This window comes from Aotus nancymaae, unplaced genomic scaffold, assembly GCF_030222135.1.
Source record: "Aotus nancymaae isolate 86718 unplaced genomic scaffold, 86718_ANA_hifiasm-v0.15.2.pri h1tg000108l, whole genome shotgun sequence".
NCBI classification, from domain to species: Eukaryota; Metazoa; Chordata; class Mammalia; order Primates; family Aotidae; genus Aotus; species Aotus nancymaae.
The window spans coordinates 8,523,944-8,537,380 of record NW_026988523.1 but is presented as its reverse complement, the minus strand read 5'-3'; the positions used below and the strand labels follow the sequence as shown (position 1 = coordinate 8,537,380).

General features: G+C 34.3%; 1 protein-coding gene across 5 annotated transcripts in view; it reads left to right on the top strand.

The window, feature by feature from the left end:
* The window catches only part of COP1 (COP1 E3 ubiquitin ligase), a 235,552-nt gene that overhangs the window by 143,516 nt on the left and 78,599 nt on the right, over positions 1-13,437 (top strand). The window lies entirely within an intron of this gene.

Sequence of the window (13,437 nt, the reverse complement as noted above, 5' to 3'; positions counted from 1 at the left end):
CTCCCGGGTTCAAGCAGTTCTCTGCCTCCTGAGTAGCTGGGATTACAGGTGCACACCACCACGCCTGGCTAATTTTTTATATTTTTGTTAGAGACAGGGTTTCACCATGTTAGCCAGGCTGGTCTCAAACTCCTGACCTCAAGTGATCTGCCCACCTCCGTCTCTCAAAGTGCTGGTATTACAGGTGTGAGACACTTCCCCGCCTCCTCCCCAGATGGAGTTTTGCTCTGTCACCCAGGCTGGAATGCAGTGGCACCAATCTCAACTCACTGCAACCTCCACCTCCCAGGTTCAGACGATTCTCCTGCTTCAGCCTTTCAAGTAGCTGAGATTACAGGTGTGCGGCACCACACCTGGCTCATTTTTTTTAAAATTTTTAGTAGAGGCAGGGTTTCACCATGTTGGCCAGGCTGGTATCGAACTCCTGATCTCCAGTGATCCACCCACCTCAGCCTCCCAAAGTGCTGGAATTATAGGTGTGAGCCACCATGCCCGGCCTACTGATTATTTTTTTAAAAAATCCAATCAGGGGCTGGGTGCAGTGGCTCACACTTGTAATCCCAGCACTTTGGGAGGTTGAGGTTGGTGGATCACTTGAGGCTAGAAGTTTGAGAACAGCCTGGCCAACATGGTGAAACCCCATTTCTATTAAAAATACAAAAATTAGCCAGGTGTGGTGGTGCATGCCTGTGATCCTAGCTACTGGGGTGGCTGAAACATGACACTTGTTTGAAACCAGGAGGTGGAGGCTGTAGTGAGTACAGATTGCAACACTGCACTCCAGCCTGGACTACAGAGTGAGACTCTGTCTCAAAAAGAAAAAAAAAAAAATCCAAGCAGAGAAATTGATTTCTCTTTTTGAGTGAAAGAAAAATGAATGTACTATGTCCTCAATCTAATGGATATTTTTAGATTCATTCCACATGGAGACATTTCAAATTTCTATTGTCTTATAACCAAGTCCTTTAGATATACCACCAAATGAGCTATTTTTTTCCTTAAAATATTTAGAAATCTCTATGTGCTGCATTGTATTTTATTAAATTTCTATTGTATACTAGAATCTGTTAATGAAGTTCATCGTATATCAAAGCATAATTCTACATCACTTTCCAATTTAATTGACCTTTCTTTTCTCTTTCTTGTATATCCATCTTTACTATTCACTTTTCTGTTTTTCCTTAGTGTGCTGTTTGGTCTGGTTTTTCTCATCATTACATGTACAAAACTATGTTAACAGATTTATTTTATTTTAGAGTTACTACTCTTAATTTATTTGCATTTTTTTTCTTTTCTGCATGTAACCTTCAGACTATTGATAGGCAAGGATAGCTCTAGTATTGGAAGCTTTATTTTGCTTCATGTTATACCTTTCCCTTTGGCCTTTTTAATACATAAAATAAATGAAATAATAGACCATGCTCTATTCTGTAAAAAAGGAAACAAACATGATTGGACTGCCCCTAAAAAGTTTTGGGTCATAGAGTAGCAAGTTGTTTACCCATACTAGATTTAGAATGGAATACCTTTTTTTGTTGTTTTAAGAAATTGTCAGCTGGGCATGGTGACTCACACCTGTAATCCCAGCAATTTTGGAGGCTGAGGCAGAAGGGTGATTTGAGGTCAGAAGTTTGAGATCAGCCTGCACGAGACCCTGTCTCTACAAATAATTTAAAAAATTACCTGGACGTGGTGTTGTACATATAGTCCCAGCTGCTGGAGAGACTGGGGCAGGATCTCTTGAGCCCAGGAATTCAAGGTTACAGTGATGATTGTGCCACACTGTACTCCACCATGGATGACAGCAAGACCCCATCTCAAAAAAGAAAGAGAGAGGGAGGGAGGAGGTGGAGCAGAGAGGGAGAGAGAGGGAGGAAGGGAGGTGAGAAAAAGAGGAGAGAGGAAAAGAGAGAAGAAAGAGCAACAAATAAAAATTGTTCTTAAATTTCTAAATTAGAGCAACATGTTACAATAGATTTATTTATTTTAATTTTTTATAGTGTTCTTTGATGTACAATTTTTTTTTCATTTTGAAGAAGTCCAGTTTGTCAGTTTATTTTTTCTTGTGTTGTCTGTGCCTTTGGTGTCATATCCAAGAAATCATTGCCAAATCCAGTGTCATGAAGGTTTTCCCCTAAGGTTTCTTCTAAGAGTTTTTAATTTTTTAATGTTTTTTTTTTAAGAGTTTTTATAGTTTTAGGTCCTATATTTATGTCTTTGATCCATTTTGAGTTAGTTTTTGTAATATGTTAAGGATCCACCTTTATTCTTTTACCTATGGATATTTAGTTTTTCTAATATCACTTGTTGAAAAGACTGTTTTTTCCCTATTGAATGGTCTGGCATCCTTGTCAAAAATCATTTGACCATATATGCAAGAGTTTATCTTTAGTCTTTCTGTGCTCTTCTTTTGGTTTATATGTCAGTACCACACTGTAAGGCTGTTTTGAAATCAGGAATTTTAAGTCCTCCATCTTTGTTCTTTTTCAAGATTGTTTCAGGTATTTGGGATCTCTTGAGATTCTATATGAATTTTAAGATAGATTGTTTTTTCTGCTCCTGTAAAACATTCTTTGAGGTTTTGATAAGGATTGAATTGAGGCTTACTGATGTTACTGATCTTTTCGAACAACTTTTGTTTCATTGTTTCTCATACGGTTTCCTGTTTTCATTCATCGTTTTATGCTCTAGTTTTTTTTTCTGCTTACTTGAATTTAACTTGCTCTTATTCTTCTAGTTTTCTAAAGTGGAAGCTTATATTATTGATTTTAGATATTCTAATATATACATTCAGTACTATGAATTTCCCTTTATGTAGTGCTTTGATTCATCCCCCACATTTTGATAAATTGCACTTTTATTTTCACTTAGCTCACAATATTTTAAATTTCCCCTGAGATTCCTTTTTTGATCTATGCGTTACTTAGAATTTTGGGATTTTTTTCAACTGTTTTTCTATTACTGATTTTTAGTTTAAGTCCACTGTGATCTAACAGATACAATGTATGATCTCCAGTCTTTTAAATTTGTTAAGATATGTTTTATGACCCAGAATGTGGTTTGTAATGGTTCCATGTGAGCCTGAGAATAATGAGTATTCTACTGTTACTGAATAAAAATAATCTGTAGATGTCAATTATATCCAGTTGTTTGATGGTACCATTGAGTTTAGCTGTTCCCATAACTGATTTTCTGATTGTTGGATCTGTCCATTTCTGATAAAGGGATGTATATGTCCTGTTTTTAGACCCTACATTGATCTGTGTAGCTCTGCTCTGCTCTGCTCTTTGTTTTTTTTGAGACAGAGTCTAGCTCTTGATTCCCAGGCTGGAGTGCAATGGCCTCATCTCGGCTCACTACAACCTCCACTTCCTGGGTTCAAGTGATTCTCCTGCCTCAGCCTCCTGAGTACTTGGGATTACAGGCGCATGCCACCACACCCGGCTAATTTTTGTATTTTTAGAAGAGACGGGGTTTCACCATGTTGGTCAGGCTGTTCTCAAACTCCTGACCTCGTGATCCACCCTCCTCAACCTCCCAAAGTGCTAGGATTACAGGCATGAGCCACCACGCCCAGTCATATCTCTTCTCTAACTTGTACCGTGTTGTCTTGATTTGTAGCTTTGTAGTCTTGAAATAAGTAGTGTAAGTCCTTCATCCTTGTTTTTGAAAATGATGTTTAACTCTTCTGTTTCCTTTGCCTTTTCATATACATTTTAGAATCAAGTTGCTAGTACCTACATAAAACTCTGCTGGGATTTTGATTGCCATTGTATTGAATCTGTAGATCAATTTGGGAAAAATTAATGTCTTAATATACTGAGTCTTCTATTCCATTATTCCATGAATATGGTTTATCTCTCAATATGTAGGCCTTTTATGATTTCTTTTTTTATAGTTTTGTCATTTTCAGCATGCAAGTGTTGCCAGCTTTTGTTGTTGTTTTTGTTTTTTGGTGCTGTTGAAAATGGTATTTTTTTAAAAAAAAAGAACTCATTCCTACTAGTTTATAGAAATGGAATTGATTTTTAAAATATAAACATTGTACCAGTGTACTTGCTAAAGTCACTGTAGATGTAGATTACTTTTGCAGATTCCTTGTAGTTTATAGTTTATAGTTTCCTACTAGTTTATAGAAATGCAATTGATTTTTAAAATATAAACATTGTACCAGTGTACTTGCTAAAGTCACTGTAGATGTAGATTACTTTTGCAGATTCCTTGGGATTTTCTCCATAGCCAATTATGTCATCTGCAAATAGAGACATTAATACTTTTTCATTTTCAACTGTATGCCTTTCTTCCCGCTTCCCATCTTGCTTATTTGTGCTGGCAAGGACTTCAGTATAATGGTAAATAGGAATGACAACAGTGAACCTTTCTTGCTTTGTTCCTGATCTTAGGGGGATATCTTGCAGTTTTTCACCATTGATATAATGACTAAATGAGGCTTTTAGTAGGCACCTGTATCAAGTTAAAGAAGTTCTCTTTCATTCCCTCCTTTGCTGATAATTTTTATCACGTTGGATGTTGAATTTTGTTAAATGCTTTTTATGCACCTATCATCATGTAGTTTTTCTTTTTTTCTTTATTAATATCATGAGTTATAGTCATTGACTTTTAAAACTTGAATTAGCAATACATTCCCAGGATAAACGTGTTGTATTATTCTTTTTCTGTATTTCTGGGTTTGATTTGAGTTGTTCTTTTTTTCTCAGAGGGTGAAGTTTTTTGCATCTGTGTTCTTAAGGGTTATTGGTCTTTATTTTTCTGTTTTTGTAATTTTTTGTGACTTTGATACCAGGATAATGCTGGCTTCATAAAATGATTTTCCTCTTCTATGTGCTTGTGTGTTCTTTTTCTTAGACGTGATTGTTTAGAATTATTATTCTTTTGTTCTTGAATGTTTTGTAGAATTTGTCAGTGAAGCTTTCTGGATCTGTAGTTTTCTTTGTTCGAAGGTTTCAACTAAGAATTTAATTTCTTTAGTAGACTTAGGACTAATAAACTTATCTGTCTCTTCATGAGTGAAATTTGACAGTTCATTTCTTTCACGGTATTGATCCATTTCATTTGTTATAAAATTTATGGGCATCAAAGTACATAAAATTCTCTTCCACTTACAATGGGATTATGGTCCCAATAAATCCATTATAAATTGAAAATGCGTTTAATACTCCTAACCTTCTGAACATCATAGCTTAGCCTAACCTACCTTAAATGTGCTCAGAATATTTACATTGGCCTACAATTAAGCAAAATAATCTAAGGCAAACACTATTTTACAATAAAGTGTTGAATAATATATATAAGAGTATCATACCACACATCAGTAGCGTGGTGAAGTATCAAAACTCAAAATTTGAAGTATGGTTTCTACTGAATGCACATTGCATTTTTACCATTGTAAAGTCAAAAAAAATCATAAGTTGAACTATTTAAATTGGGAACTGTCTATATTTGTAATATACTCATATCTCTAGGATTTGTAGCCGTGCTTTTTTTTTTTCATTACCTCTGAGAAGCTGTGATACAGTCAGGTTCTGTTTTTTATTCCTGATAATTGGTATTTGTTGTCCTCTTGTTTATTTACTGTTTGTTAATTTAGATCAGCCTGGCATTAGGTTCTGAATCTTTTCAAATGCTCAGCTTTTGGTTTTGTTGATTTTTCTGTATTTTTCTATTTTTGATTTCATTGATTTTTGCCTTTTAATCGTTTATTTTTCTTGCTTTGGGTTTAATTTCTTCCCCTTTCTAGTTTTTTGAAGATTGAAGTTTATGTCATTGAATTGATACTTCCATCTTTTTTAATCTAACATTTTTTATTATACATTTCCCGTTAAGCACTGCTTTAGCAAATTTTGAAACAAATTTGAAAACAAATTTTCTTTACTCTTTGCCATTATATTTGCTATTATATTATTTTTATGATTATTATATTTGCTTTTCCATTCAGTTTAAAATTCTATTTGGTTTCCCTTGTTATTCTCTTGTCCATCTATGGATTATTTAAAGTATTTTAAAATTTTTTTAAAAGTTTCAGAAAGCATTCTGTTGCTGATTTATAACTTAATCCTTTTATAATGAAAGGACATATTTTACATGGTTTTAATTTTTTTTTGTTATTTGTTTTATGGTCCAGAATATGAACTACCTTGATAAATGTTTCAAATGCATTGAAAAGAAACTGTACTATAAATGCTGTTTGGTGAGTTCTTTAAGTGTCAGATCAAAGTTGTTGCTAGTATATTTCTGATTTTTTGTATCCTTGGCTAGTTTTTTTTTTGTGGTCTCCTTGTTTTATTATGAGACAGAAATGTTACAGTCTGATTTTACTTCTCTGTTTAGTTACCTGTTTTTGTGTGTGTGTGTGTGTGTATACCTGATATATTTATTAAGAGCATGAATATATTTGAGATTGTTATGTCTTCTTGGTAGAATGAATCATTTGTTAATATATAATATCACTATCCCTGTCAGTATTTCTCTGAAAACTACTTTGTCACATACTCATCAAATGATTAATAGTAATCTCTTTGTCCTCTCCTTTGGGATTTTAATTACATTAATGTGTTAGACATTTTTGTTTTGTCTCACAGGCCTCAGACTCTTTTTCTTGTAAGTATTTTTTTCTCTTCAGATTGGGTAATTTCTATTTTTCTATCTTCTAGCTCATGATTCCTTTATCTGTCATCTCCATTTTGCAAAAATGTTCATTTGATTTTTTTAAAAATAGCTTCTATATATTCTGAGTAATTCTATCTTTCCATTAATTTTAAGTGTGTTATTATTACCCCATCAGGTATAATTAGAATAGTTTCTTTAAAATCTGTTTCATTTAAACCTTAGGACTGACCTTTGTTAATTGTATTTTCCTTTGAAAATTCTTCACATTTTTCTGGGTTTTTGTATGTTGAATAATTTTGGGGTTGTCTCTTAGCCATTTTGAATATTGTAAGATGTTGGGTCCTGTTTAAATTGTGTGGAAACTGTTGGGTTTTTTGTTTGTTTGTTTCTTATAGGTAATCAGTTGACTTAGATTTAGACTGTAAGTTCTGTCTTGCCTTCCCTGGGTGATTGTTGCCTTGTCAAAAAAAACAATCAGTTCAGTTCTCAGAGTCTTTGCTGTGGTACTTTGAGTCTGCTTAATGCACATGCCAGTTAGAGCTTAGTTTAAGACTTGGGTGGTCTTTTCAACTGTAGTTTAGTGCACAAAACATTTGCTACTCTGCTTTATGCCCATCTTGCACATATACAGCTCAGAAGTGACTATGCCAGGGAATGCTTAGAACTGTAGAATCTCCTTCTCCAGTACTTTCTTTCCAGGTTTCTCCTTGACTCTTTATCTCCCAGGGCTCCCTTTTACTGACTCCTTTGTCAATAAAGTTGAGTTGTTTTATTTTAGGAGACTGGTGCCCAGTCTACTGCTGAATTCTGTGAGTGGGGCCTGCCACAAGGGCAAAGAAGCAAGAGAATAGATAAGAAAGATATAATGGAGATTCTCCTTTTTCATACTCTATATCACAGATGCTCCTTTTTATATACACATAGTTTTACTTTGAGTATTAGCTTCTCATACTGCTGTAGCTCTGTGATTGAAGCCCACCACCCATGGGGAAAAGTTGGAGGAGAAAAAGGATAAGTCAGAAATTAAAAAATTACTCCCAATCCCCTGGTTTGCAGAAGCCATTTAAACACAGAGATTTTCTTTAGTGTTTGCTGCTTGAGGTGCTGACTTTAGCTTGCCAGGGGAGAAGAGATGGGGGGAAAAATGGTACTCTTCATCCCCTGAATTTCATTTAAGTTTAGAATGCTCTCCTGGAAATGACTGTTTTTGCTTACTTTTTCAGTTTCTTCAGATAGTTGCTTTTGTTTTTTTGATATTGTCCAGAGTAAACTCACAGTGACAGAGATTGGCATATTCTCTTAGCTTGGCAGTAAGAGTCTCAAATGCTTTTAAGCCATCTCAAGAGTCTTATTTAGTGTTATTTAAATGTATTTATTTTTCTTGTCTGGTGATCTTATAAAATATTGTCAGTCTGCTAGCTTTACATTTAGAGAATATTTTAAGTCACTTTTATACACATATTTTGCCTATTTTATATATTTTGTGTTTAGTAAATTTTTAACAGCAATTTTTTAAGCAGCTATTTTTTCATTGCTTACGTGAAAAACAGTTCATATAAATGATATTTTTCCTACATATGTAGTATATTTTAAAAATAATTTAGTTCCAAGTATATATGCACATAATTACATGTTAAAGAACCATCAGTATGTAGCAGCTAATCAGAAGGGAATTTTATGAGTCATTTTAAATATTCTTCTATAGAAATATTTCCTTTTAAAATATGTAACCTGAGAATTATTTGCAATAAATGATCTTGCTTTTGAATTAAAGACATTCTTTAAAGGTATTTTTCTTCAAATGTGAGTTTGAAGAATTTAGACTGAATGATAGCAGAAGTTACAGGTTCTTCTTCATCCCAGATTTTCTTTTTTTATTTTATTTATTTATTTGGAGACAGAGTTTTGCTCTTATTGCCTAGACTGGAGTACAGTTGTACGGTCTTGGCTCACTGCAGCCTCCACCACCTGGGTTCAAGGAATTCTCCTGCCTCAGCCTCCCAAGTAGCTGGGGTTACAGGCATGCCCCACCACAGCCGGCTAATTTTGTATTTTTTTAATAGAAATGGGGTTTCACCATGTTGGTCAGGCTAGTCTCAAACTCCTGACCTCAAGTGATCCACCCATCTTGGCCTCCCAAAGTACTGGGATTATAGGCGTGAGCCACCGCACCTGGCCCTGCATTCCAATTTTTCTTAGTTGTATAAGTTAATGCACAAGTGACAACTTTGAAGTCTTAGTAGATTTTAGAAATAAATTTGATTCTAATGCTTCTACTTTTTCATCAGCAGATTAAGTAACTGTAAATTAATAAATAGCATTATGATAGCAGTTATAATTTGTAAATTAAGAGGTAGTTACCTTTCCTATAAGTTAAAACTTTACTTAAGTATATTATCTCCTGAATTTAAATGAAATGTTCAAGACTTATGTTGATCAGCATCCATGATGGCCTCCAGGGATCTCTGTCTCCTGGTATTCCTATGATTGTGTAGTTCCCCTTCACCTACCTTATTCCAGGCTTCATCTATCTAACCAGTGGATGTCTCTTCTAAAATTAGGTTATAAAAGACACTGTAGCCTCTATCTTCATCATTTTCTCACTTTGCAGTCACTTGGTTTGGGAGAAACCATCTGCATTGTCACAAGCCTACATGGTGGGGAACTGAAGCCTTATGCCAAAAGTTGTGTTGAGTGAGCTTGGAAATGGTAATTTAATAGTTCAGAGTCCTAGCAGACAGCTCAACTGCAGTCTGTTGAGACTGAGCCAAAACTACCCAGCTTACCTGCTCTGAGATTCTTGGCCTCCAAAACTGTGTGAGATAGCAAGTTTTGCTGTTTTAAATAGCTAAGTTTAAGGGCAGTTTGCTCTATGACAATGTCTAGCTATTAATATAAGGCCTGTTGTTTCCCTTTGACAGAGTTTAAGAGTCAAGCTTATTTATGTTTGGTAAACAGTATTAAAGTGACATCTTTGTATTTAATCTTTCATACTTTTTACAGAGGTATAAAACAATACACATTGCCCTCAGTTTTATGGTGGATCTAGAAGAATTACATATGAAACTTACTCATATTTGCTCATCCTCATTAAAGCTTTGGGCTGTTTTACTGTGTCATTCTTCTGTTCCTGTTTTCTTTTCCTTTGGTAATGAATTCTTTCATAGGATACTTTGGTGCAAATAGACACACAGTAGGCCCATCAGAGAAACTCAGAAACATAAATATTGCACATTGGAACTGATTCTGATGTTATTGTAGATAAGCAATGTGTTCTCTATTTTTGGAAACAATTTTAGCAAAATACTTTGGAGAATAATTCACTCAAAATTTGCAGATTATTAGATGATAAACTTTATTCTGTAGTGTAGTTGAATTTTTTATGATTCGCTACTTCAAAATTGAACCGAAGAATTAGGTGACACTTAAAAGACAAGACGCTTTTCTTTACCCATTAACATTAAGGAAATAAAACTTGTATAAAACACTTAGTGTTATGTAACAAATTTATGGCTAACTAGGTAGAGTATGTTTCTTTATTTTAACCTCCTAGTTAGGATATGATTTTCCTAATGGTCACTCTTTTGATTATTTACTGAGAGCCAAAGGAGGCCATATGTAAATAAATACAGTGTGTTTTATTTGATTTAATTGTCTTAGCTCTTCACCTAGAGGATGATATTTTCTTTTAAATTTACTTTTTCTTTCAAAGGAATTTTCATCAATAAATTCTGATATTTAAATTTTTGAAGTTAAATGAAATTCTTACTACCATCCTTGTAAGGAAAAAGTAACAACAAAGGTGTTCATATTAATTTATATACTTTGGTTATGAAATTTTGAGGTCACCTCATTTATATTTGGCTTAGATAGTTTCTTCTCACACTTGTTGATTTCTTCCTATAAAAGATTATACTATTTTATCTTTTGATCTGTGATGCCATCTTAGGATATTAAATAGATTTTAATTGATTTTAATATTATTTCACCATATTTGTTGTATTAGTTTTCTAGGGCTATTATAAGAAAGCATACCACAGGCAGGCTGCCTTAAGACAAAATTTGTTTTCTTATAGTACTAGAGACCAGAAGCCCAAAATCAGATTGTTGGCAGGGCTCTGGAGAAGAATTATTTCTTGTCTCCTTCCTAATTTCTGGTCATTGACAGTCATTCTTATCATTTTTTTGGCTTGTAGCTATATCCTTCCAGTCTTGGCTCTCTCCACACCTGGCCTTCTTCTCACTGTGTCTTTGTGTCTAAATCTTCACTCTTCTTATAAAGACACCAGTCATCAGATTTAGGACCCACGATAATCTAGTCTGACCTAATTTTAATTTGATTACATAGATGTAATCAAATTAAATAAATTTAATTGCAAATTAAATTCCAAATAAAGTGATATTCACAAGTACCTGGGGTTAGGACTTAAACATGTCTTTTTGAGGAACATCTTTAACACCTGTTTTGTTTAATAACTGCTCTGAAATTATTGTAATCTCTACACAACTTTTCTATGCTGCATCAGTTTAGTGTAGATATCTTTACAGTATTTTTTAATCTTAGTTACCCTTATAGCTCAGACAGTTATATTGAATTCTAATATTATTCTGGGCTCCCGGTCGGCCGGCACGTCTGCCGGGGACTCTTGGCCAGCAAGAGGGTTCCAACCTGAATAGGGGAGTGCGCTGGAAGAAAAGAGAGAAAGCATAGAGAGGTCCGGAGGGTCAAGTAAGCTTTTGCTTAAGTGACAAATTTATTTTTGCACACAGTTAGTATATATATCTTTGTCCTACTTGATTTGCAGGAACAGACACCAATATCTCATACATCAAAGGGAACAGAAAGTCCTGGGATACAAGCTTAGGCAGCAGATAACACAATAGTAAAATCAGGTACATAATCCGATACAATCAAGTCATCCAGACAGGTCTCATTATCAGGTTGGGGAAAGCTAAAGTTAAAAAGTTAACTATCTATGCAGGGCACCAGAGAGGCAGTAAGCCTGTTAACTGTGCAAACAGCAGTCACAAGAACAAGCACAGGACCCAGCAAATGGGTAGACAAAGTGATAAAAAGCAGAAACAGAAAATAAACACAATGTCTTCTCAGACCACATAGGTATCACCTTATCGTCTAGCAAAGTTGCTTTTAGATATCCTTTGATCTCAGTTTAACTTTCCCCGATCTCGACTGCCTCCAATGAGAAACTGTGTCCGGGCTCAAGCTCACCATATGGCGAGGCCCAATTCCGAGGGGCCTCACATGGGAGCGAACCCCACATATTATATTGAAAATTATGATCATCGTAGTTGATGTTATGACTTATCTAAATAATGATTACTGCATTGAGAAAACTGCCATAAAATTAGAACAGACCTGCCACACTTCTAACTTAACTATCATTCTGTCAGTACTGGTCCTTTTTGTTGTTGTTGTTGCTCACTTATATTTAACTAACATGAAACACTGCTGATACACAATGCTTGTTTGTAAAGGTTTTTAGTGATTTTAAGTGGGATTATAGGCACAGTAAGTGCGTCATATTTATCTGTTGTGAATTACCTTTGGGCCTGGGCTGTTAGAGTATAATTCAGTCAAAGTCCACTTAATAATCTAATCTTTAAGTGCTATGTTTAGAATGTTGACTTTTAATTTCAGGTAGCCATCTCATCTTAGAATTGTATGTCATGATTGACCAAATGATTGTATTTTGGTCGAAATAGTACATCATTCTTATTGGAAAATAATATGGAACAAATCAAATAATGCTATTTAAAAATTTTACTCCATCTCTACATTAAAAAAATAATAATAAATTAGCCAGGCATGGTGGTGTGCACCTGTAGTCCAGTTATTTGAGAGGCTGAAGTGGGAGGATCACTTGAATCTAGGAGTCCAAGGCTGCAGTGAGCTGTGATCATGCCAGTGCTCTTCAGGCTGAGTGACAAAGTAAGACTTTGTCTCCAAAAAAAAAAAAAACCTACTAATAAAAATGATTCTTATTTTAATAGTGAGCATCTTAGTTTACTGTGGGAAGACTAATTTATCAGATTGTAAATTAGCAACATTTTTTGATAAATTTCTGCTTGGAGATTTCACATATTGAAATAAATTCTTATGAAATCCCATTTTATAGATGTGATATTTGTTGGAACCAGTTTTACTTACTTTATTCACTCCTGCATACAGGTTACTATATCAATATTTCTAAAAAGATTCTAAGATTTTTACTATGCTTCTATTCCCAGTACTGGTTTTCAACCCCAAATGCACATTAAAATCACCTGGAGAGCTTCTTAAAAAAATACCGGTACCTGGACCCTATCTGGATATTGTCCTGGATGGGACATTGGGACAAATAGAAAGACAGATAGGAAGATTTTGTTGTTGTTGTTAATGTTCATTAATTTATTGTAAGGTGCATCCAGGATGGCAACTTATATACTGAAAATCTATTTTATGGGTGTATTCTGTTGTCTGATAAGACATATTTATTGTTTAAAATGGTATGATAGTTGCTCTGATACCTTTGTAAAATGGCAACTCATTTTCTGCTTCTGCTTTCAAAGCAGACCTATTTTGCTTAGTCAACTTTGCTCTCTCTAATCATTACAAATTTTAATATGTATCGCCGGATTAGATACCTATGAAATACAAAACCAAAATTTTGAAATTTAGCTAAATAATTCTAGAATATATTACTTTAGATATATTTAAGTTGTATAATTGAATTACTACATAAAAATTTAAAATTACAAAATTCTTAATTGAAAGATTTTAAGAACAGCTTCCAAGTGCTTTAAAGATGT